Here is a 24,930-nt window from a genome sequence, read left to right on the forward strand (position 1 = left end):
TGTAGGACAGCACTCGGAGCAGTCCTGTCCAGCGCCCTAGGCGAGCGGCTACCTTGGCCTCCAGCTCCTGCCAGTTCGCCGGCCAGGCTCCCTCGTCGGGGCTAAGGTAGACTCCCAGATAGAGGAGATGGGTCGTGCTCCAGGCAAAAGGCCTGAGCTCCTCCGGCAGGGAGTCCACCCGCCACTGACCCACCAGGAGTCCGGAACATTTCTCCCAGTTGATTCTGGCGAAGGATGCAGCCGAGTAAATCTCTTGGCACTCACGCATCCTCCGCAGGTCAGCGGGATCCTCTACCGCAAGGAGCACGTCATCGGCGTAAGCCGAGAGGACAACCTCCACGCCCGGCCCTTGCAGAGCCAGTCCCGTCAACCTCGTCCGCAAGAGGCATAGGAAAGGCTCCACGCAGATGGCATATAACTGGCCGGACATGGGGCATCCCTGGCGCACCCCTCTCCTAAAGCGAAGGGGCGCCGTCAAGGACCCGTTAACCTTAATCAGACACTCCGCGGCGGCGTACAAAAGTCGGATCCGGGCGAAGAAATGCGTCCCGAACCCGAAAGTGCGCAGAGTTCCGAGCAGATAGTCGTGATCCACCCTGTCGAACGCCTTCTCTTGGTCGAGGGATAGGAAGGCGACCGACAGACCAGCCTCCTGGGAACAATGGATGAGGTCCCGGACCAGATGGATGTTATCGTGGATTGTCCGGCCCGGGACCGTGTAGGACTGGTCGGGGTGGATCATGTGGTCCAGCACGACGCCAAGGCGAGCAGACATCGCCCTGGCGAAGATTTTGTAGTCCGTGCTGAGGAGGGAGACCGGGCGCCAGTTCTTAAGGAGGCGGAGATCGCCCTTCTTAGGCAGCAGGACGATGACTGCCCTGCACCAAGAGAGGGGCATCTCCCCGGTCGCCACTTTCCCCCAGGACTCGCGCGTAGTCGCCCCCCAGGACGTCCCAGAACGCCCTGTGGAACTCCATGGTCAGCCCGTCCAGCCCCGGGGATTTTCCCCTCGAGAGCCGGTCGAGGGCACCGGTCAGCTCCGCCAGGCTTAGCGGAGCTTCCAAATTTTCGTCGCCCTCCGGGCCGACCTTCAGCAGGTCCTCCCACAAAACTCTACGCGCTTCCTCGCTGGACGGATCCGGAGAGAACAGAGCCCCGTAATATTCACGGGCCCTGTTGTTGACGCCCTCCGGATCGGAGACGAGAGAGCCGTCGTCGGCCAGCATCATCAAGAGCTGCTTACGGATACTGCCTTTTTTCCAGCGAGTAGAAGAAGGGGGAGCCGCGGTCCAGATCCCGCTGGAACCGGATCCGCGACCTCACGAACGCGCCTCAGGACCCGACGAGCTGCAGGTCCTTCAGCGCGGCCTTCTTCACTTCGTACACCGTCCGCAGGGTCGGGTCCTCGACGACTTGACCGAGACGGGATTCCAGGTCGAGCACCTCTTTTTCTAGGCGCCCGACCCTGGCCGCCCGCCTCTTGGTCGACCCCCTCGCATACTCTTGACAGAAGACGCGGACGTGAGCCTTGCCCACGTCCCACCATAGCCTCAAGGAGGGGAAGCCCCCCTGCTTCCTTCTCCAGTCGAACCAGAATCGACGGAACGAGTCCTGGAACCGTTCGTCCTCCAGCAGCCGGTTGTTAAAGTGCCAGTACGCGGACCCCATCCTCACGCGGAGCGAAGCGAGCTCCGCCCACACCAGGTGGTGGTCCGAACACGGCACCGGCCGCATGGAGGCCGCCGGGACGCAGGAAACGTACGCCTGAGACACGTAAAGGCGGTCGACTCTGGACCATCCTACTCCAGGCCTCACCCAAGTAAAGGCGCTGGAGTCGGGATGGAGATTTCGCCAGACGTCCACCAAGGCGAAGGACCCAACCAGGTCCCTCAACTTCTCCATCGCCGTCATGCACTGCGGGGCACCGGAGCGGTCCCTCGCCTCGAGGGTGCAGTTAAAATCCCCCCCGAGGACAATGCAGTCGCCGACGTCGACGGAGCCAAGAAGAGCGGACACCTCTTCAAAGAAGCGCGTTTGCTGCGGGCCGGGCTGAGGGGCGTACACGTTCACGAGATGGAGCGGCACGTCCCCCAGGTGAACCGTTACGTGCAGCAAGCGGCCTGGCACGGGCTCCTCGACCCCCAAGATCTCCGGCTGAAAATGCGGGCCCAGCAAGATGGCCACCCCACTAGAAATGGCGGTGAGGTGGCTCATGCGGACCTCTCCTTGCCATTCCAGGAGCCACGTGGCTTCGTCTCCCGGAACGGTGTGGGTTTCTTGCAGGAAGCACACCGCATATTTCCCCTCCCGCAGGAGCGAAAAATTGTCAAATCTACGGCGTGCCCCTCTGCCGCCGTTGATGTTGAGGCTGGCTATGGTTATCTTCATGGCAAAAGCATAGTGCAACCTCTACCTTAACCTATTGTCGGGGAGGGAGCAGAGTCTTTTGTTGAACTCCACTCCCTCCGCAGCCCAGCGAGGAGTCCCTCGAGCTCGCGCAGCTCAAGGTGTTGCGCCTTTGTCAAGGGCCCGCCTGCGGCCAACGTTTTAGCGGCGGCGCGGACGGACCCCTTGATCAGCTCTGGCTCGGACCATTTTTCCAGGGCCAGTCGGGCTTGGTCACAGCGACCCCGGCTCCGGGCCAAAAAGTCCCGGAGTTCCTTTGCAGGAATGAGGAGGGCCTCAGCGGCGGCCGCGAGCAGATCCACCGCCTCCCTGGCGGTGGTCTCTAGTTCTTCTCCCGCGTCCCCCACCGAGTCCCCGTCCTCCTCCGGGAGGTGGCCGCCAGCAGTCGGCCCATCGACCGCACAAGTTACGGCAAATGACCCGGCCGCTCCAACCGGCCCTGGCTCTGCCCCGATCCCACCCCCAGGATCGTCGGCAGAGGAGTCCCCACTGGGCTCTTTTAAAAATGGTGCTGAGTCGGGAAACGACAGCGGAAGGGGTTCCCCCTCCGCCCCAGGAACCGGGGAACAAGGAGAGACCCGGCCATAGGAAATCCCCAGGCTCCCCAAGTGCTCCAGCTCCAAAGTAAGGGGCGAGGGTGGGTGTTCCTCCCCCTCCCTGCTGCCACCCGCCGGCCCAGCATTTACAGTGTCATTAAAATTGTTAATAATTTGTGTTTCTTCCGGGTCGAGCAAATCCCGGGGGAAGTTGGATATTGGCTGGGCGGGCTCAGGTTCGGCCTTTTCGGCCCCGCCCGCCTCAGTCCCCGGGACGCCCGGCCCGGCGGCAATGCATTCCTCCGCGATCCCCACGCCCCCCACGACAGGCAGATCTTCCATGCCATCCCCGGGAGGCAGAGGCTGGGCAGCCTCGACTGTCTCACCCTCCCCGGAGACAGACTCCTCCCGCCTACGGCGCTGCTTGGGGGCGCTGGTGGGGGACGCGGGACACGCGGCGGGCACCAACTCCTCCGCGGAGGGATGTTGTTCCCTCTCTGCCTCAACGGAGCGGCGCCTCCTTTTGTTGCTGGGGGTGCGCTGAGGCAGGGAGACCTCCATGTCTGGCGAGGCCTCCCGATCCGCCCGCCCCTTTTCTTTTTCTTGCCCGCGCCCGGGCCCCTCTGTGGTGTTGTTCAAGGGCTCGGGCACGGGCTCAGGGCACCCCGCGCTCGCCGGTGACTGGGTTGGGCCGAGCGCGGTGGTCAAACTTTCTGGCGCACTGAGGGGACCCGCCTCTAGATGTTTCACCTTGTTCCGCGCTTTCTTTCCGGTCGGACGCTCTCCCTCCCCCTCGCCGGAGGCCCTGAAAACAAAGGCCTCCGACGATGCCCGCGCACCTACGGCTCCCGGCACGCGGACGCTACTAGGGGGAGGGGTGGTGGCGGCGCCAGCCTTGGCCGCCTTCGGTGCTTTGGCGGCCTTGGAGGTGGGGCAGTTCTTACGAACATGCCCCACCTCACTACAGGCATGGCACCGCACACCGTCCGACGTCCAGAAGACGCGGTAGGCAGTCCCCTTGTGCACCACATTAAAATGCCCTTCCGTCGTGTCCTCCCGCGCCAGCCGGACAAAGAGCTGGCGGCGGAAGGAGAACACGTGGCGCAGGCTGTTCTCCCTGAGGCCGAACGGTATGGGGTTGATCCCCGACCTTACCTCCCCCAGTTGGTGTAGGTGAGGGAGGAGGAGCTCAGCGGGAACAAAGGGCGGGACGTTTGACACGATGACCCTCTGCGCGGTGGCCTCGAGAGGGTCCACCGGCAGGAACGTCCCGCCCACCGTGAGCCCCTTTTCGAGGGCCAGGGACACCGCCCGCTCCGACCCCAGGAAGAACACGGCCTTCCCAGACATCTTGGAGGCTGCGACAATGGCCGAGGGGCCGACTACCCCAGCCATCGCCCGCACGCACTCTTCGATGCTCATTGTGGGGTGAGTGTAGCTCTTGACCCCGTGTTTCTTCGTTATTAGTGTAAAAGGTGGCAGGGCTGCGGGTGGCGCAGGAGGTGCCGTGGATGTGGACACCTTCTGCGCATATGTCCTTGCTGGCCCCGCCACCGGCGTGGATGGGGTCGCCATCACGGGGTCCCTTTAAGGGCTACACCCACCCCAAAGTCACAGGCCTTAATGGTCTTGGTTGGCCTCGTTTAATATGACTGAGCAGAGGAGCACTTAACGCGGCACACCTCTCCCCTAGTTGGCAATTGGGGAGGGGCCTTGCTCCCTCTGCTCAGTTGTCTCAATTGTTTTGTTTTTTTTCCAATTTGGGAGGAAGGGCTCTCAGAGAGAGAGGGGAGAAACAGAGAGTAACAGAGAAAGAGAGAGGGGGGTGGGAAGGGGGGGGAACTGCGAGGGCAGGTCTCCCCTCGCAGCTGTGGGTGGGTGCAATCCCCAGATGGCAAAACACAAATAGTTTTTGGGGTGGTCTTCGGGTGAGGGGAGAAGATGTCTTCACCTGGGGCAGCTAGAACCACCCAGGCACACACTCCCAACGATGTTTAACGGGTAATTGAAGAAATCTTCAGCCTGGTAGCTCCAGCTACCCCAGGCTAGGCAATGGGCGGGGGGGGGGGGTTCAATTGTGTGTGGGGCCTAGTTATAAGCAAGGCCCCCCCACACACTATCCGCACACACACACCCCCCGCGATGTTCCGGCCCTCAGTGGTCTTCTTTCCTCCCCCCACCGATAAAACAAAGTCTATTGGGGACTGCACCAATACACCCACCTGTAGAATAGTAGAGTCTCCCTCCTTTCACACTGGATGTTGTTGTTGGTATTTCCCCCTCTCTCCAACTCTTTGTAGAATGGAAAAAGATGTTGAAAGATTTCTGCTTTCCTCCTCTCCCTCTGGGTGAAAGTTGGTGGTGAAGCCCCTTCCTTCCTTCTATTCCTGGGCTGTTCTCAGGGCTCTCCAGGCCTTCCAAGGCAGGAGCTAAGGTTGGTAGCTCCTTCTCTCACTGCAGCTCAGCTCCTACTGATTAGGCCACGCCTCCACTGCTCCACCATTGGTGCATGAAACTCTTTTAGAGTCTACCTGCAAAACATAAAACATTTATCCGTGCCACCTGACCTGGATGACACACCAGACATTTACAAGGCCCTTTTTTTTTTCTTCTTTTTTTTTCTTCTTTTTTTGGTTTTTTTTTTTAGGCACAAACATCAAATTTTTTCCTTTTTCCAGTGCCCCCTATAAAAGGGGAGGGGGACACTAAAAGCACCGGCAATTAAAACAAATTCAACTTTAAAACGTAAAATCAAATTAAAATTTGGTTGCCGGGCCTGATGATGCACTCCAGTCCCAACGGTGCCCACCTCTCGCGGAAGGCCGCGAGCGTACCGGTGGACACCGCGTGCTCCATCTCCACGGACACCCTGGACCGGATGTAAGAGCGGAAGAGAGGCAGGCAGTCAGGTTGAACGACCCCCTCGACCGCCCGCTGCCTGGACCGGATGATGGCACCCTTGGCCGTGCCCAGGAGCAGTCCTACGAGGAGGCCTTCGGACCTACCCGCTCCCCTCCGCACAGGGTGCCCAAAGATCAGGAGAGTGGGACTGAAGTGCAGCCAGAATTCGCTGGACGGCTCCGGAGAGAACAGGGCCCCGTAATATTCACGGGCCCTATTGTTGATGCCCTCCGGATCCGAGACGAGAGAGCCGTCGTCGGCCAGCAGCGTCAAGAGCTGCTTACGGACACTCTGTCTTTTTTCCAGCGAGTAGAAGAAGGGGGAGCCGCGGTCCAGATCCCGCAGGAACCGGATCCGCGACCTCACGAACGTGCCTCGGGACCCGACGAGCTGCAGGTCCTTCAGCGCGGCCTTCTTCGCTTCGTACACCGTCCGCAGGGCCAGGTCCCCAACGACTTGACCGAGACGGGATTGCAGGTCGAGCACCTCTTTTTCTAGGCGCCCGACCCTGGCCGCCCGCCTCTTGGTCGACCCCCTCGCGTACTCTTGACAGAAGACGCGGACGTGAGCCTTGCCCACGTCCCACCATAGCCTCAAGGAGGGGAAGCCCCCCTGCTTCCTTCTCCAGTCGGACCAGAATCGACGGAACGAGTCCTGGAACCGCACATCCTCCAGCAGCCGGTTGTTAAAGTGCCAGTACGCGGACCCCGTCCTCGCGCGGAGCGAAGCGAGCTCCGCCCACACCAGTGGTGGTCCGAACACGGCACCGGCCGCATGGAGGCCACCGGGACGCAGGAAACGTACGCCCGAGACACGTAAAGGCGGTCGACTCTAGACCATCCTACTCCAGGCCTCACCCAAGTAAAGGCGCTGGAGTCGGGGTGGAGATTTCGCCAGACGTCCACCAAGTCGAAGGGCCCGACCAGGTCCCTCAACTTCTCCATCGCCATCATGCACTGCGGGGCACCGGAGCGGTCCTTCGCCTCGAGGGTGCAGTTAAAATCCCCCCCGAGGACAATGCAGTCGCCGACGTCGACGGAGCCAAGAAGAGCGGACAGTTCTTCAAAGAAGCGCGTTTGCTGCGGGCCGGGCTGAGGGGCGTACACGTTCACGAGATGGAGCGGCACGTCCCCCAGGCGAACCGTTACGTGCAGCAAGCGGCCTGGCACGGGCTCCTCGACCCCCAAGATCTCCGGTTGAAAATGCGGGCCCAGCAAGATGGCCACCCCACTAGAAGTGGCGGTGAGGTGGCTCATGCGGACCTCTCCTTGCCATTCCAGGAGCCACGTGGCTTCGTCTCCCGGAACGGTGTGGGTTTCTTGCAGGAAGCACACCGCATATTTCCCCTCCCGCAGGAGCGAAAAATTGTTAAATCTACGGCGTGCCTCTCTGCTGCCGTTGATGTTGAGGCTGGCTATGGTTATCTTCATGACTCGAGCATAGTGCAACCTCTACCTAACCTATTGTGGGGGAGGAGTGGAGTCGTTTGTTGACCTCCACTCCTTCAGCAGCCCAGCGAGGAACTTTTTGAGCCGGCGCAGCTCAAGGCCTTGAGCCTTTGATAAGGGCCCGCCCGCGGCCATGGTTTTAGCGGCGGCGCGGACGGACGCGACGAGCAGCCCCGGCTCGGACCATCTTTCCAGGGCCAGACGGGCTTGGTCGCGGCGACCCCGGCACTGGACCAAAAAGTCCCGGAGTTCCTCCACGGGAATGAGGAGGGTCTCAGTGGCGGCCGTGAGCAGATCCACCGCCTCACTGGCGATGGACTCGAGATCTTCACCCGCGTCCTCCACCGAGTCCCCGTCCCCCTCCGGGAAGTCGCCGCTAGCAGCCGGCCCGTCGACTGCACGAGGTACGGCAAACGGCCCGGCCGCTCCATCTGGCCCTGGCTCTGCCCCGATCCCACCCCCAGGATCGTCGGCAGAGGAGTCCCCACTGGGCTCTTTTAAAATTGGTGCTGGGTCGGGAAGCGACAGCGGAAGGGGTTCCCCCTCCGCCCCAGGAACCGAGGAACAGGGAGAGACCTAGTCAAAGTAATGTTCCAGGTCCTCCAATTCCCCCAGCTCCACAGTAGGGGGTGAGGGTTGTTGTTCTTCTCCCTCCCCGCCGCCACCCCCCAGCCCAGCATGTGGATGTTCTGTGGAATTAATCATATTTTCAGTTTCTGCCGAGTCGAGCAAATCCCGGGGGAAGTTGGGTATTGGCTGGGCGGGCTCAGGTTTGGCCTTTTCGGCCCCGCACGCCTCAGTCCCCGGGACGCTCGACCCGGCGGCTACGCATTCTTCCGCTGGCCCCACGCCCCCCACGACAGGCAGATCTTCCACGCCATCCCCAAGAGGCAGCGGCTGGGCAGCCTCGACTGCCTCACCCTCCCCGGGGACAGATTCCTCGCGCCTGCAGCGCAATTTGGGGCGCTGGTGGGGGACGCGGGACACGCGGCGGGCACCGCCTCCTCCGCGGAGGGATATTGTTCCCTCTCCGCCTCATTGGGGCGGTGCCTCTTTTTGTTCCTGGGAGTGCGCGAAGGCAGGGAGACCTCCATGTCTGCCGAGGCCTCCCGCTCCGCCCCCCCCTTTTCCTTTTCTTGCCCGTGCCCGGGCCCCTCTGCGGTGTTGTTCAAGGGCTCGGGCACGGGCTCAGGGCACCCCGCGCTCGCCGGTGACTGGGTTGGGCCGAGCGCAGTGGTCAAACTTTCTGGCGCACTGAGGGGACCCGCCTCTAGATGTTTCGCCTTGTTCCGCGCCTTCTTTCCGGTCGGACGCTCTCCCTCCCTCCCGCCGGAGGCCCTGAAAACAAAGGCCTCTGACGATGCCCGCGCACCCACAGCTCCCGGCACGCGGACGCTACTAGGGGGAGGGGTGGCGGCGGCGCCAGCCTTGGCCGCCCTCGGTGGTTTGGCGGCCTTGGAGGTGGGGCAGTTCTTGCGAACATGCCCCACCTCCCTACAGGCATGGCACCGCACGCCGTCCGACGTCCAGAAGACGCGGTAGGCAGTCCCCTCGTGCACCACATTAAAATGCCCTTCCGTCGTGTCCTCCCGCGCCAGCCGGACAAAGAGCTGGCGGAGGAAGGAGAACACGTGGCGCAGGCTGTTCTCTCTGAGGCCGAGCGGTATGGGGTTAATCCCCGACCTTACCTCCCCCAGTTGGTGTAGGTGAGGGAGGAGGAGCTCAGCGGGAACAAAGGGCGGGACGTTCGATATGATGACCCTCTGCGCGGTGGCCTCGAGAGGATCCACTGGCAGGAACGTCCCGCCCACCGTGAGCCCCTTTTCGAGGGCCAGGGACACCGCCCGCTCCGACCCCAGGAAGAACACGGCCTTCCCAGACATCTTGGAGGCTGCGACAATGGCCGAGGGGCCGACTACCCCAGCCATCGCCCGCACGCACTCCTCGATGCTCATTGTGGGGTGAGTGTAGCTCTTGACCCCGTGTTTTTTTGTGATGAGTCTGAATGGTGGCAGGGCAGCGGGTGGCGCAGGAGGTGCCGTGGAAGCGGTTGCCACCTGCGCATATGTCTTCGCTGGCCCTGCCACCGGCGTGGATGGGGTCGCCATCACGGGGTCCCTTTAAGGGCTACACCCACCCCAAAGTCACAGGCCTTAATGGTCTTGGTTGGCCTCGTTTAATATGACTGAGCAGAGGAGCACTTAACGCGGCACACCTCTCCCCTAGTTGGCAATTGGGGAGGGGCCTTGCTCCCTCTGCTCAGTTGTCTCAATTGTTTTGTTTTTTTTCCAATTTGGGAGGAAGGGCTCTCAGAGAGAGAGGGGAGAAACAGAGAGTAACAGAGAAAGAGAGAGGGGGTGGGAAGGGGGGGGAACTGCGAGGGCAGGTCTCCCCTCGCAGCTGTGGGTGGGTGCAATCCCCAGATGGCAAAACACAAATAGTTTTTGGGGTGGTCTTCGGGTGAGGGGAGAAGATGTCTTCACCTGGGGCAGCTAGAACCACCCAGGCACACACTCCCAACGATGTTTAACGGGTAATTGAAGAAATCTTCAGCCTGGTAGCTCCAGCTACCCCAGGCTAGGCAATGGGCGGGGGGGGGGGTTCAATTGTGTGTGGGGCCTAGTTATAAGCAAGGCCCCCCCACACACTATCCGCACACACACACCCCCCGCGATGTTCCGGCCCTCAGTGGTCTTCTTTCCTCCCCCCACCGATACAACAAAGTCTATTGGGGACTGCACCAATACACCCACCTGTAGAATAGTAGAGTCTCCCTCCTTTCACACTGGATGTTGTTGTTGGTATTTCCCCCTCTCTCCAACTCTTTGTAGAATGGAAAAAGATGTTGAAAGATTTCTGCTTTCCTCCTCTCCCTCTGGGTGAAAGTTGGTGGTGAAGCCCCTTCCTTCCTTCTCTTCCTGGGCTGTTCTCAGGGCTCTCCAGGCCTTCCAAGGCAGGAGCTAAGGTTGGTAGCTCCTTCTCTCACTGCAGCTCAGCTCCTACTGATTAGGCCACGCCTCCACTGCTCCACTATTGGTGCATGAATCCCAAAAAGTTAGTTTGCAGGTGCAGCAGGTAATCAGGAAGGCGAATGGAATGTTGGCCTTCATTGCGAGAGGGATGGAGTACAAAAGCAGGGAGGTCCTGCTGCAACTGTGCAGGGTATTGATGAGGCCGCACCTGGAGTACTGCGTGCAGTTTTGTTCACCTTACTTAAGGAAGGATATACTAGCTTTGGAGGGGGTACGGAGACAGTTCACGAGGCTGATTCCGGAGATGAGGGGGTTACCTTATGATAGATTGAGTAGACTGGGTCTTTAATCATTGGAGTTCAGAAGGATGAGGGGTGATCTTATGGAAACATTTAAAATAATGAAAGGGATAGACAAGATAGAGGCAGAGATGTTGTTTCCACTGGTCGGGGAGACTAGAACTAGGGGGCACAACCTCAAAATACGGGGGAGCCAATTTAAAACCGAGTTGAGAAGGAATTTCTTCTCCCAGCGGGTTGTGAATCTGTGGAATTCTCTGCCCAAGGAAGCAGTTGAGGCTAGCTCATTGAATGTATTCAAGTCACAGATAGATAGATTTTTAACCAATAAGGGAATTAAGGATTACGGGGAGCGGGCAGGTAAGTGGAGCTGAGTCCACGGCCAGATCAGCCATGATCTTGTTGAATGACGGAGCAGGCTCGAGGGGCTAGATGGCCTACTCCTGTTCCTAATTCTTATGTTCTTATTTTATGTTCAAGCGCTCTACTCAGAACTTCTTCATGGCAAACGAACCAAAAGTGGGCAGAGGAAACGTTACAAGGACACCCTCAAAGCCTCCTTGATAAAATGCAACATCCCCACTGATACCAAGGAGGCCCTGGCCAAAGACTGCCCAAAGTGGAGGAAGTACATCCGGGAGGGAGCTGAATACCTTGAGTCTCATCATCGAGAGCATGCAGAAATCAAGCGCAGGCAGCGGAAAGAGCATGCGGCAAACCTGTCCAACCCACTCCTTCCCTCAAGGACTATCTGTCCCACCTGTGACAGGGACTGTGGTTCTCATATTGGACTGTTCAGCCACCTAAGGACTCATTTTTAGAGTGGAAGCAAGTCTTCCTCGATTCTAAGCAACTGCCTGTGATGATGTTGACAATCCGGGTCATATGACGAACCTGTGATAAAATTTGCAAATAATTGAGGGGTACAAGTGCTAAATAAAACAAAAGTATGAAGCGTTTTATTCAATTTTTTTAAAATTGAGTTTAGGAAGAGTTTTTTCATCTCATTCAAGGTTACTGTTGGGGGACGCGAGTATTTTTCTGATGTTTTTTAGACTGCGGTCTGTCATTATGACGAAGATAGGTTGATCAGTTCATCCGAGAAAATGGGCGCTGGTCATTAAAGACTTGATGGTGGAATTTAAAATATCTCCCTGGCGGGGTACTGTTCCCATGAAAGCTTCAATAAGTACTGCGAATCCACTGTTGAATGGGAAAGAAAAAATGCATTTTCAAATTCTGCAAATAACTGAGAAAAAAGTTTGAAGCTTTTTTGGGGAAGGGAGGAATAAATAAAATTAAAATTTCCACCTTAAACAAATACTGCAGATCGGCTTTGGGTGTAAAGCACAACATATTGCTTGTTGCTATGCGTCAACATGTCTCAAGCAGGTATCTCCAATCAACACAAGGACAGGAGTAAGCTATTCAGCCCTTCCTGTTGCGCCATTCAATTAAATTGTGTCTGATCTATATCATAATTCCATCTATCCATCTGTTTTCCATATCTCTTAATGCTCTTGTCAAATTGACCCCCAGACTCAACAGTTTTTTGGGGATGGCAATTCCAAATTTCCCCAACCATTTGTGTGAAGAAGTGCTTCCTGACAGCACCCCTTAATGTCCTAGTTCTAACTTCAAGGTTGCGCCCCCTTGGGGCCCAGGTTTCCCCAGGAGTTGCTCTGTTTTTTTTGGAGCAATTAGATTTTTTTGGAGTAACTTAAAAATCGCAATTCTCCACATCTCAGTTGCTCCAGTTTAAATGAGTTAGTTAAGTTTTTTTTAGTTCAGGTTTTTTTCAAAGGGGGGCGTTATCAACCACTTACCCCTGTTTTGGTCATTTATGCAAGTTTAGACAGTTAAAGCTTACAAACCAAGCTAACTTAGGCCAGAGTAAGTGTCCACTTTTGTAAGTTCTGAAAAACCTTACCTAGAGTTAAGAGTTCAGCGCATGTAGCCAGAGACAGGGGGTGGGAAGCATTAGACACATCAATTTAACCAATAAAGAACCATATAAACCATAACAATTAATAAATAATAAATAATATAAAATATAAAATAAATCAAGTAATAACAAGTACAGAGTCTTACCTTCCCGACTGGAGCACACACCAGCAATACCCTTCAGTCAGGGCTAGGTGCGGGAGCTCACTACTAAGAGAATATTCATGTAAAGTTATAATAGATAAAAGGAAGAATGAATATGGACAATAACTACTGCATTCACAGCAGACAGATTTAGTATATTGTGCCTTGGAAGGTACAGGATATTTCCTGCATGAACAAAAAAAATCAAAGCTTCAAGTATATGACTAGGATTGCCAAGTTAAAGGGCAGTGCAGATAATATTAAAATATTTGAAATGCATTTCTGTTTCTGTAACTGACAAAATATATACATATTTCATCACCCAAAAGTATTTGACTAGAATTTGGAAAGAAATAGCATGCTTAGAACAAAAAGCAATTTCAAGCCCATCCATTTCCAAATATAATAGAATCTAGCTCCGAAATAATAACCAATACTTTTCACTACTATTTTAAAATCTGGTGCATACGTCAGGTTTCTTGGAAATAAAATAACCTCTCTGGTGCTACAAATGTATTTTGCCATAGTTTGGTAAGACACTGCCTCATATCAATGACACTGCCTCAATCCCTGTCGACAAGACTAACAAAGAAGATGCTGAGTTAGGTTAGCAACTTGTACATGGCATGGAACGGACGGCAGCCGCGATCCGCGATGATCAGCCCCAAGCACTCTAGCACAGTGCAGGGCTGATCAATCAGGGCCGAAGAAAATGTGAGGTGCATTAAATGGCCTAAAACTTCTTGCGATGATATTTTGCCTTATATCTGCTGAGTGAGGACAGTTGTTTCTCTTTTTATAAATAAGCAAATGTAGGCTCCCGGCTAAGGCAGACACTGCTGTCCTGATTCTGATCAGGACTACATGTTGAGTAATGGGTCAACACCTAATTGTAGCTAAGTTGATCCTTCAGATAACATCATACCTCATTAGTCCAACCTATTACTTGAATAGCTCACCTCTGACTAGATTATCTCTCATTTGTAAGAACTAACTGTTTGGCATTAACATGCCTCTGTCAGGAACTGACTGTTAGAGTAACGTGGTTTAACCCACCACTGTCTCCCACACCCCCAACAGTACTCTTCCCCCACCCAACCCTTCGCTCCGTGTGTCCCTCGTCACTCCTGCACCCGCAACACCACTCTCTGCCCCCTCCCCACCCCCAACCCAACCCCTCGCAGCCAGCAGCAGGACCGATCTTTGCATCTCAGATACCGGCCCACGGACATCCATCCCACTGCAGCAGAAGAGATCTCCAAGCCACGACATGCCACACCAGCACACCCCTTAGTCATGGCTAGGTGCAGGAGGCAGGCATGACTGAAGGGGTGAAGGATGTCTATCTTTTGCAGGTGTTCCAAAATGTTTTGTGGTGATATAATATTGGACCATGATTCAGTTTTAATGTATAATAAACTTTATTGAAATGTTTGCAATGGACTTTACTTGCGTGCAATAATAAAAGCATTCTTGTCATGCTTCAGTTTCAATGTATAATATATTGCATTGAAATCTTTACAATGTACTTTACTTTAGCGCAATAAAATCATTCATGTATCAAAATTTAATCTGATATGACTCTTTAAGATCACTTAAAAACTCTAATCACTTATAAAGTTTTAACGTTACAAAACTTAGTAAACAATTTCAATTTGTGAACAAGGTTACTGAAAAACCTTAAGATAACTTTTAACGCAGTAAATTTAAACAACTTATTAAATGTGAGAACATTTACGCTCTAAGATCACTTAAAAACTCTAAGATCACTTATATACTTGTAAAGTTACAAAACTTAGTAAACAATTTCAATTTGAAAACAGGTACAACAGTGGCATCAACAACTACAACAACAGCAGCAAAGAAAGGCTGCACCCAGCTCTCATCCACATCTCGGTGCCTCATGAGAGGAGTGGAGTGGGGGTGGGGGGAGGGGAGAGAGTAGGGGGGTGCCCAGCTTGGGTCTCTAAAGAGGCTGATACGGGGATTGCAGTGGGAGTGGCATTTGATTGGCCGGGATGTGTGCCCTTATTGCAGCAACTAACTCCCTGAATTGCGCTGCTCCTGAGATTCCCGCCCTCAGTTCCCATGTCACAACTGCTATTTCTCCAGACAGTGCTGTTAACTCATCACCAACCCCTCTGACGGTGCCCTCGAGTGAACAGGTAAGGCCATTGCTCTCCACATCCAATGCAATAACCTCAAGCGCATCTGTTGAACGCTGCATCTCAGGAGAGTCTATTTGGATTCTCCTTCCTCTTGCCCCGGCTCTGCCTCGCGGCACCCCTCCAGTGCGAGGTGCAGGGTGGGATGGTGGAGCCCTGGGTGTTACACGCTGCATTCCACCTCTGCCACTGGGACCCTCTACCTCTGACAGTGGGGAACTGGGTGTTCCAAGCTGCATTCCACCTCCGCCACTGGGATCCACTTCCTCTGACAGTGGGGAACTGGGTGTTCCAAGCTGCATTCCACCTCCGCCACTGGGACCCTCTACTCTGACAGTGGGGAACTGGGTGTTCCAAGCTGCATTCCACCTCCGCCACTGGGACCCTTTACCTCTGACAGTGGGGAACTGGGTGTTCCAAGCTGCATTCCATCACCACCACTGGGACCCACTACCTCGGAAGATGTGAAATCATGGGATGTCGGACCAGAACTTAAATCAATAAGCGCGGATGAGTACGTGAATAGACGATGGCATGCCGCATCAGGACTTAAAGCACTACACAAGGATTGGGGTGGATGAAAGAGTGGAATGTTGGACGAGAACTTATGGTATTGTCTGGGAGAGTGAGGCCCTGCACTATGGACTGATCCATATTGCGATCAACATTCTCCCCTGAACACATATCCATGCCCCCTTCCTCCCCCCCCCCCCCATCACCTTGGTCTGGATCGCACGCATCTGAATTTTCTTCTGGATCTTCTGGATTGGCATCATGTTCTGCAAAATATAACCGAACAGTCAAATGGTTAGCAGCACAGGGGTGGGCAGGATGGGTGACATGGATGGTCTCGCACGTAGCAGGCCAGGCAGCAGGTTGATTTGAAGGGTCACGATGCATTTTTAGGACTTACCCTCTCCCACGCCTGTGGGCCAAGCTTGTGCAGTACTGGTTGCTTTTCTCCAGGCACGACTCATCAGGGCAGCGACCCTCTGTTACAAGGGTGTCAGTTGATGTAGAGTTGGCGGGCCTCCCCCTGTTCGTGTTCTTTCCCTTTTGTTGTGGGCCAATTTCTTCTGCAAAGATGAAAATATAACTTTTTAGAGAGGGTGCCTTTCTGCTGGGTGGAACATATACAGATGGTCACATTTACAATTGCAATTCCATTGAGAAAATGAAGATATTACTTACACTAACTACTTGACCAAGGTCTTGCCATTTCTTTTTACACTGGTTCCCAGATCTCCTGGTATTCACCACTCCGCAGTATTCTTCTGCAACTCGGTCCCAGCATTTCTTGATTTTTTTGGGTCCCACCCTTGTGCGGCCTTTGTTACTGGTGTCCAGTTCCTGCCATCTCCGCTCAATGACATTAACTAATGTCTCCACTTCTTCATGCAAGAAGTTCTTTGTTCTCGCTACACATTCTTGCATTGCTGTACTAAATTTACACTCAGTGATTTTTAAAAACACACAGTCCTTACCTTGCATGCACCTATGCAGCATCTTTGCAGCACTTCTTTGCACTCCAAGAATCACTTAAAGACTTTTCACTCTTTCCCTTCCTGTACCCAAAAATCACACAGCTCGCTTTAACAGAGTGCCAATGTTGCTGGACACGTTCTCCCTATAAATGGCCGATTGCCAAGGTCGAAGATCCATTGCACATGCGCGCACGCTACAACGTGCATGTGCAACATTGCCGGCAATGAAAACCACGCTGGGCTATAGCCCCGCCCCCCTGCCGGCTGCATGGACACAGCACGGCACTTGCTCCGCCCCCCTCAGCTTCTGATGCACTACACCAGGGGCCTACAGCGTTGGAGGAGCGACGAGAATTGCAAGGTAGGTTTTAGGCATCCTTTTTTATCTAAAAAGTCGGCGGACCTGACAGAGGTGCGCCATTCTAATCCTCAACTGAAACTTGGGCCCATGTTCTGGACTTCCCACACCAGAGGAAATAGTTTTTCTATCTATCCTATCAAATCATTTAATCATCTTAAACGCATCCTTCACTCGGTTCACTAAATTGATTCCGGAGATGAGGGGGTTGACTTATGAGGAAAGGTTGAGTAGGTTGGGCCTCTACTCATTGGAATTCAGAAGAATGAAAGGTGATCTTATTGAAACGTATAAGATTATGAGGGGCTTGACAAGGTGGATGCAGAGAGGATGTTTCCACTGATAGGAGAGACTAGAATAAGGGGCCGCCCATTTTAAACTGAGATGAGGAGGAAATATTTTCTCTCAGAAGGTTGTAAACCTGTGGAATTTGCTGCCTCAGAGAGCTGTGGAAGCTGGGTCATTGAATAAATTTAAGACAGTGATAGACAGTTTCTTAAACGATAAGGGAATAAGGGGTTATGGGGAGCGGGCAGGGAAGTGAACCTGAATCCATGATCGGATCAGCCATGATCGTATTAAATGGCGGAGCAGGCTCGAGGGGCCAAATGGCCTACTCCTGCTTCTATTTCTTATGTTCTTATGTTCATCTTCTATATTCAAGGCAATACAACCCGAGTCATTGAAACCTGTCCTTATAATTTAACCCTTTTAGCCCCGGTATCATTCCGGTGACATGCCTCGGCTGAGAGTGAACGTCGTGCAATCAGCTAATTAGAAGGCCTCGTTTGTGAAGATTGAGACTGAATGCTGCCACACTCACGGCAGCCCCAGATATTGTGCAAAAGATTGATATCAGCATTCAATGGACAGGAGGGTATGCCACATCTGGGATCCTGGTCTCTCAGTGGGTGACCCAGGAATCTGCAGAGTTCCCAAGAGCACAGAACCAGCTTCTTATTGTAACGAACCTGTGACCTTCTGTTACCCAGAACAGAGTCAGTGTCAAGGCAAAATGAGCATGAGGTGGCTCCAGGTGAAGTAATTTGCTGCAAAAAAAAGTCAAAATGTTGGTATAAACCGATGTCCCCCGCCCCCCCATCCCTGTCGAGACTTTCTCTTGTTCCACAATGAAGCCCTAGGAGGATGCTTTATTGCTGAAGTGAGGGGGCAGGAATCGCAGTTCATTTAATTATAGTGTTAGATAAAACCCATTACTGTCAGCTGGGTTAATGTCAATCCTCAGGCCAGAGAAACAGTATCAGTCATCAGCAGGGAGGAATGACAAATGCCATTCCATAATGCTCAGCAGGCTCTGGTAAAGAGAATTTGGTGTGTCTCTGTTACACTGGGTAACTGCAAAAGGACAACACTGAGAATCGGAAATAAATGTCAGTCAAGAAAAAATAATTTTGAAGGCATCAAAGATGAAAATAATTGTCCCCACTGATCACACAGGACATTTGTTCCCTCTGGTTATGAACATCCGTCACTCCTGCAAGACTCACAATGATTTGTCTTCAGCAATTGTCAAATGCTGATGCATGTATTTAAATATGGATGTCAGAGAAATGAATGGCTTACCATTTCCAATATTGCAAGCCAACATGCCATAAAGATAGAAACCCAGATCAGCCACGATCTTATTGAATGGCGGAGCAGGCTCGAGGGGCCAAATGGTCCACTCCTGCTCCTATTTCTTATGTTCTTATGTTCTTAGAGCAAGGGCTGAGGATCAATGAGGAAGGAGGAAGAGGAGGAGGAGAAAGAGAGGACAGGTTCAATCCCTAAGCTGTGCTGAGTTAGCTGATCTCATCGGTGTAATGTATGCACCTATGAGTATGCTCACAGTGGTGTAGAGCTGTTGACCCCGAAACCTCCCTCGGGAATCGACGCCTCACAACTTGAGCCTCCTCCGGGAAATCCTCTCCGTGCCTTTCAGTTCTGCGTGGAGGGGATTCCTGTATGGGCTGCTCTTGCACACACTTCACGTTGCCATCGTCATCTGCCGTCAGGACACGCTATGGTGCACCATGCTGCCGTCCAGAGGTTGCGGGGGTCCCCAATGGAGTGCTCTCTATGCGGAAGTCCTCCCTTTATTTACTGGAGACTTGGCCTGGAGGGTGTTGCACAGAGCAGTCCCATGCAATAAGTTTTTAAGTCGGTTCACGATCTCCCGGGCCGTCTGTAATTTCTGCGGTCTAGAGGAGTCCGTGTTCCATGTTTATTTTGAGCGTGCGAGGTTGCAGCCGCTCTTCCAATATTTGAAGGGGCTGCTCCTCAAATTCTGGTTACACAACAGTCCCACACTCCTGATCTTTGGGCATCCTGTGCGGAGCGGAGCGGGCTTGTCCTCGTAGGACTGCTCCTGAGCATGGCCAAGTGGGCCACCAGCCGGTCCAGGCAGCGGGCGGTCGAGGGGATCGTTCAGCCTGACTGTCTGCCTCTCTTCCGCGGTTACATCTGAGCCAGGGTGTCCCTGGAGATGGAGCACGCAGTGTCCACGGGTACACTCGCAGCCTTCCGTGAGAGGTGGGCGCCGGAGGGACTGGAGTGCATCATCATCCCCGGCTACCAAATTTTAATTTGAACCACTTGCCTAAAGGTTAATTTATTTAAGTTTGTCGGTTTTTGTGCCCCACCCCCCACCCCCCCCCCCCCACCCCCCACCACTACCCTTTTAGCCTGGGGGCACTTGTATAATTTGTGTTTTTGGTGCCCTAAAAAAAAACACAATGGGGCACTTGATTGAAAGCTTTTGGAGTGTGATCCGCCCTTTAACCAGGGGGCACTTGATTTAATGATTTATGTTTTCACAGGTCTAACTCAAAATAGTTGTAGAGCTGTTGATCCCAAAACCCCCTTCGGGAGCCAACGCCTCACAATTTGAGCCTCCTCCGGGAAATCCCCTCCGTGACTTTCAGTTCTGCGCGGAGGGGATTCTTGTATGGGCTGCTCTTGCACATTCTCTACATTGCCATCCTCATCTGCCATCCGGACATGCCATGGCACACCATCCTGCTGTCCGGAGGAGGTGGGGGTCCCGAATGGAGTGCACTCTACGTGGGAGTCCTCCGTCTAATTATTGGGGTCTTGGCCTGGAGTGTGTTGCACAGAGCAGTCCCGTGCAATATGTTTTTAAGTCAGTTCACGGACTCCCAGGCCACCTGTAATTTCTGCGGTCTAGCGGAGTCCGTGTTCCATGTACATGCGTAATGTGCGAGGTTGCAGCCCCTCTTCCAATATTTGAAGGGGCTGCTCCTCAAATTCTGGTTACACTTCAGTCCCACACTCCTGATCTTTGGGCACCCTGTGCGGAGGGGAGTAGGCAGGTCGGAAGGCCCCCCCATAGGACTGCTCCTGGGCATGGCCAAGGGGGCCATCAGCCGGTCCAGGCAGCAGGCGGTCGAGGGGGTCGTTCAGCCGGACTGCATGTCACTCTTCCATGGTTACATCCAAGCCAGGGTGTCCCTGGAGATGGAGCATGCGATGTCCACCGGTACGCTCGCAGCCTTCCGCGAGAGGTTGTCGCCATAGGGATTGGAGTGCATCATCACCCCCGGCAACCAAATTTTGATTTAAATTAAGTTTACTGCCAAAAGTTAATTTGTTTATTGTGTCGGGTTTAGTGCCCCCCCCCCCTCCTTTAATCAGGGGGCACTTGTATAATATGTGTTTTTGGTGCCCTTAAAACAAACAAAAAAGAACAAGGGGGCACTTGATTGAAAGTTTTTGGAGTGCGACCTCCCCTTTAACCAAAGGGCATTTGATTATTGTTTCTACAAAATAGTTGTAGAGCTGTTGACCCCGAAACCCCCCTCGGGAGCCGACACCTCACAACTTGAGCCTCCTCAGGGAAATCTCCTCCGTGCCTTTCAGTTCTGCGCAGAGGGGATTCCTGTATGTGCTGTTCTTCACTTTGCCATCCTCGTCTGCCATCCGGACATGCTATGGAGCACCATCTTGCCATCCAGAGGAGGCGGGCATCCTCAATGGAGGGCTCTCTATGTGGGAGTCCTCCCTTTATTTATTGGGGACTTGGCCTGGAGGGTGTTGCATGGGGCCGTCCCATGTAATCAGTTTTTATGTCAGTTCACTAACTTCCAGGCCTGCAATTTCTTCGGTCTGGAAGAGTCTGTGTTCCATGTGTATGTTAAATGTGTGAGGTTGCAGCCCCTCTTCCAATATTTGAATGGGCTGCTCCTCAAATTCTGGTTGCACTTCAGTCCCACGCTTCTGATCTTTGGGCACCCTGTGCGGAGGGGAGCAGGCAGTTCGGAAGGCTCCCTCATAGGACTGCTCCTGGGCATGGTCATGGTGGCCAGTAACTGGTTCAGGCAGCGGATGGTCGAGGGGGTTGTTCAGGCCAACTGCCTGCCTCTCTTCCACAGTTATATTTGAGCCAGGGTGTCCCTGGAGATGGAGCAAGCGGTATTCACCGGTACGCTCACAGCCTTCCGCGAGAGCTGGGCGCCAGAGGGACCGGAGTGCATCATCACCCCCGGCAACCACATTTTAATTTGATTTAAGTTGCAGTTAATGTTTTATTTGGAAATTTGTGGGTTCTAATGCCGTTGACAAAAGGGGGCATTTGATTTAAGATCCTTTTTAAATAGTTGTAGAGCTGTTGAGTTGGGAGTGGCTTAGTCAGTCACGTGATGTTCACAAGAATCAATAAAATCCCAGCCAGATATGTTCAGGGGAACCACGATGAGGTATGTGGTTGTGAGCCTGATGGATGAACTGGTAATGTGTAATGTGAGTATTAAACCTTTGCGAATAAATCAAGTAGTTCTTAATAGCAATGTGTCGCTATGAATTCTTAAGCAAGGAACCCATGAAGCAAATACATTACAACTATTTTAAGTAGAAACTTTAAATCAAGTGCCCTCTTTTGGCACTAGAATCCACAGATTTCCAAATAAAACTTTAACTGAAACTTAGATCAAATTTAAATTTGGTGCCCACCTCTCGCGGAAGGCAGTAAGCCTACCTATGGATACCGCGTGCTCCATCTCCAGGGACACCCTGGCTCAGATGTAACAGCGGAAGAGAGGCAGGCAGTTGGGCTGAACGACCCCCTCAGCCGCCCGCAGCATGGACTGGTTAATGGCCACCTTGGCCATGCCCATTACAATCGGAGGTGCCACAATTGGTCTCTCTGATCCCTATCACTAATCGATGACCTCTGCTGGCCGGCTGTGGTCATCTGGCAAGGGCAGGATTGGGCTTTGGCTACAATATTTCCTACAGTTAAATAGTGCACTGATGGTCACTGCCTCAGCTGGTCAGGTGAGGGGTGGCCTGGGCAGGGGGAACTGGAGGGCAGTCAGCTCTGTCAAGACATACATCAGCGGGAGCCAGCATGCTTCAGAAGAGCAGTGAAGTCACTGAAATAAAGAGAAGATTTGAACAAAGCTTAGAGGCATTCAGTAGAACAGCAGCAAGATGGACTCGTAAATAAATGACAGGAGTAAATGTTTTCTCTTTTGTTTCCAAGTATACTGAGCAAGGGTTGACAAATAAAACTTTCCCTGTGGGTGTGATCATGTGCTCAAATAATGAAGTAATAATGAATGGTTCATCACCCTGGCGAGGATCCCATTACAACACACTGACAGTGAATAGGCTGATAGATTTCAGCTGCCTGGGCCCTTATTGAATGATGCCTTTGCAAATGTATTTACATAGTCTGTTAAAGGGTGATATTCAGAGCCTGCCATACTCTCATGCTTCTTATCAGGAGCTCCACCTGTCTATGTATCCTCTCTTATATTACATGACATCCATTCTCCAAGAGTAAGCAATCTGATAGGATGCTTGTCATTAAGTAGCCTACAAAACAGCAGGCAAACGACAGATAGCTGTGAACTGCCAACAATAGACAGATGCCAGTGAATTATCAACAAAAACTAGACAGATGGCAGTGAATTGTACTATATCTATATAAATGAAATATATTGTATATTACACATTGAATGTGTAGGCTGGCACAACACAACCTTTATATAGCTCCAATTGCATAAACAAAGATATCTCGGAACTGTGGTACTCAGTGGCTAAAGAGATGTGGAAAGGGGTAACATGGAGAGTGTAGGGTGAAAACTGAAACGGTATACAATAGGAAGTGATCACTGAGATAGGGTGGGGTAAGGTCCTGGAGAATTGTGAAAATCCATATGCCTGGCTGTAGGCTATTCAGTGTTGATGGGAGAGTGGGATTTAATGCAGGGGAGGATACAGGCATCAGCGTTTCGGGCGAGTTGTAGCTTGTGGAAGGTTAGTACATGCAGGAAGCTAGAAAGGCTTTAGATAAGTCAAGTCTCAAGTAGATGAAGCCATACATTAGCATTTCAATGGCAGGAGAGAGTTGGAGCAGAGCTGGGAAAAATGGCGAGGTGGGGGTAGGAAGTCATTTTTGGTACCAGAACTAATATAGAGGAGGAGATCTGGAAAGGGAGCAATGAGCATGTCAAAATTTTCCACTGCCTGACTCAGAATCATGTGATTCCTATATTTTAAAAGGGAGATAGAACAAGTCTAGGGAGCTATAGACCAGTTAGCCCAATGCTGGTGGTAGGAAAGTTAATGGAATCCTTACTCAGAGATGTACTGGAAAAACACCTAGAAACTGAAAATATAATGAAGAAGTCAGTACGGATTCCAAAATGGAAGTTCATGCATGACCAACCTTATTGAATATTTTTGAAGAAGTAACAGAAAGAGTAGACAAGGGGGATGCAGTCGAGGTAATATATTTGGATTTTCAAAAGGCCTTTGATAAGGTACCACACAGTAGACTCATGACGAAGGTCAGAGCATGTGGAGTCAGGACACATAGCAGAATAGATAACAAGCTGGTTACAAAACAGAAAATGTAGAGTAGGGGTTAAGGATAGTTACTCAGATTAGACAAAGATGGGAAGTGGTATTTCACAGTGATCGGTGCTCAGACCACTGTTGTTCACCACTTGCAGAAATGATTTTGACATGGGAATCAGATGTACAATTTCAAAATTTGCTGATGACACCAAATTGGGGGTATAGTTAATACGGGGGAGGATTGCGCCAAAATGCGAGACAGCATTAATACACTTGCAGAATTGACGTTTAAATGTCAAATTATTTTTAATATAGGTAAGTGTGAGATGATGCATTTTGGTAGGAGAAAAAAGGAGGCCACATACTCCTTGCAATATAAGACTCTAAATGGGACAGAGGACTAATGGTTCTAAGGGCACAGATTCACAAATCATTAAAATAGTAGCAACACAAGTTAATAAAGCCACAAAAATGCAAACAAAACGCTGGGGTTCATCTCTAGAGGGATAGAATTGAAAAGCAGAGAAATCATGTTAAACTTGTATAAAGCCTTGGTTAAACCACACTTGGGAGTACTGTACACAGTTATGGCCTCCATATTATAAAAAGGATATAGAGGCACAGGTGTACCTGCAAAAATGATTTACAAGGATAGTGCAATAAGTGAGATTTTATAACCATCAGGAAAGACTGAACAGCCTGGGGCGCTTTTCTCTAGAAAAAAAAGGCTGAAGGGTGACTTGACAGAGGTCTTTAAATGATGAAAGGGTTTGATATGATTGACGTAGAGAAGTTGTTTCTGCTTACTGGGGTGTCCAAATTTAGAAGCCATAAATATAAGATAGTCACTAATGAATGCAATAAGGAATTCAGGAAAAATCTCTTTACCCAGAGAGTGCTTAGAATGTGGAATTCACCATCACCTCATACCGCAGTTGAGGTGAAATGAAAGAAAATCGGACCAAGAGATACAGGGACACCTCTGCCCAGAGGGACCTGGGAATGTACGGGGAGAACCAGTTTAAAAAAAATCTATTTTAATGATCCCAACTTATAATTGTACAAATAATGGAGGAAAGATTTTGGGGAGGAGAAGGGAACAATGAACAAATAAATAACTGTACTTGTATCTGAGGAATAAAAAGCAAATCCCCATTGGAGAGGTAGAAAAGTATATAATGTAAATTATTATGAAGAAGAGGTTTTGGGGAGGGAATTACAAAGTTATTTGATTCTTAAATGATCGTTGTAAAGCAGTAAGAAAACATTATTGGAAACATTGTATCTGTGTAACACATACTGTGTTTGTGAAGCATAGATCTTTCAATGTCAGTAAGGAATGTAACATATTTTGCTTGTGTCAGTCATGTGACTATATTGCTTCAATAAATTTGCAGCAGCAATAGATGTAGCCAGACCACAGTAAACATCAGAAACCACCCTCCACACCA

Source organism: Pristiophorus japonicus, chromosome 8 (genome assembly GCF_044704955.1).
Source record: "Pristiophorus japonicus isolate sPriJap1 chromosome 8, sPriJap1.hap1, whole genome shotgun sequence".
Lineage (NCBI taxonomy): Eukaryota > Metazoa > Chordata > Chondrichthyes > Pristiophoridae > Pristiophorus > Pristiophorus japonicus.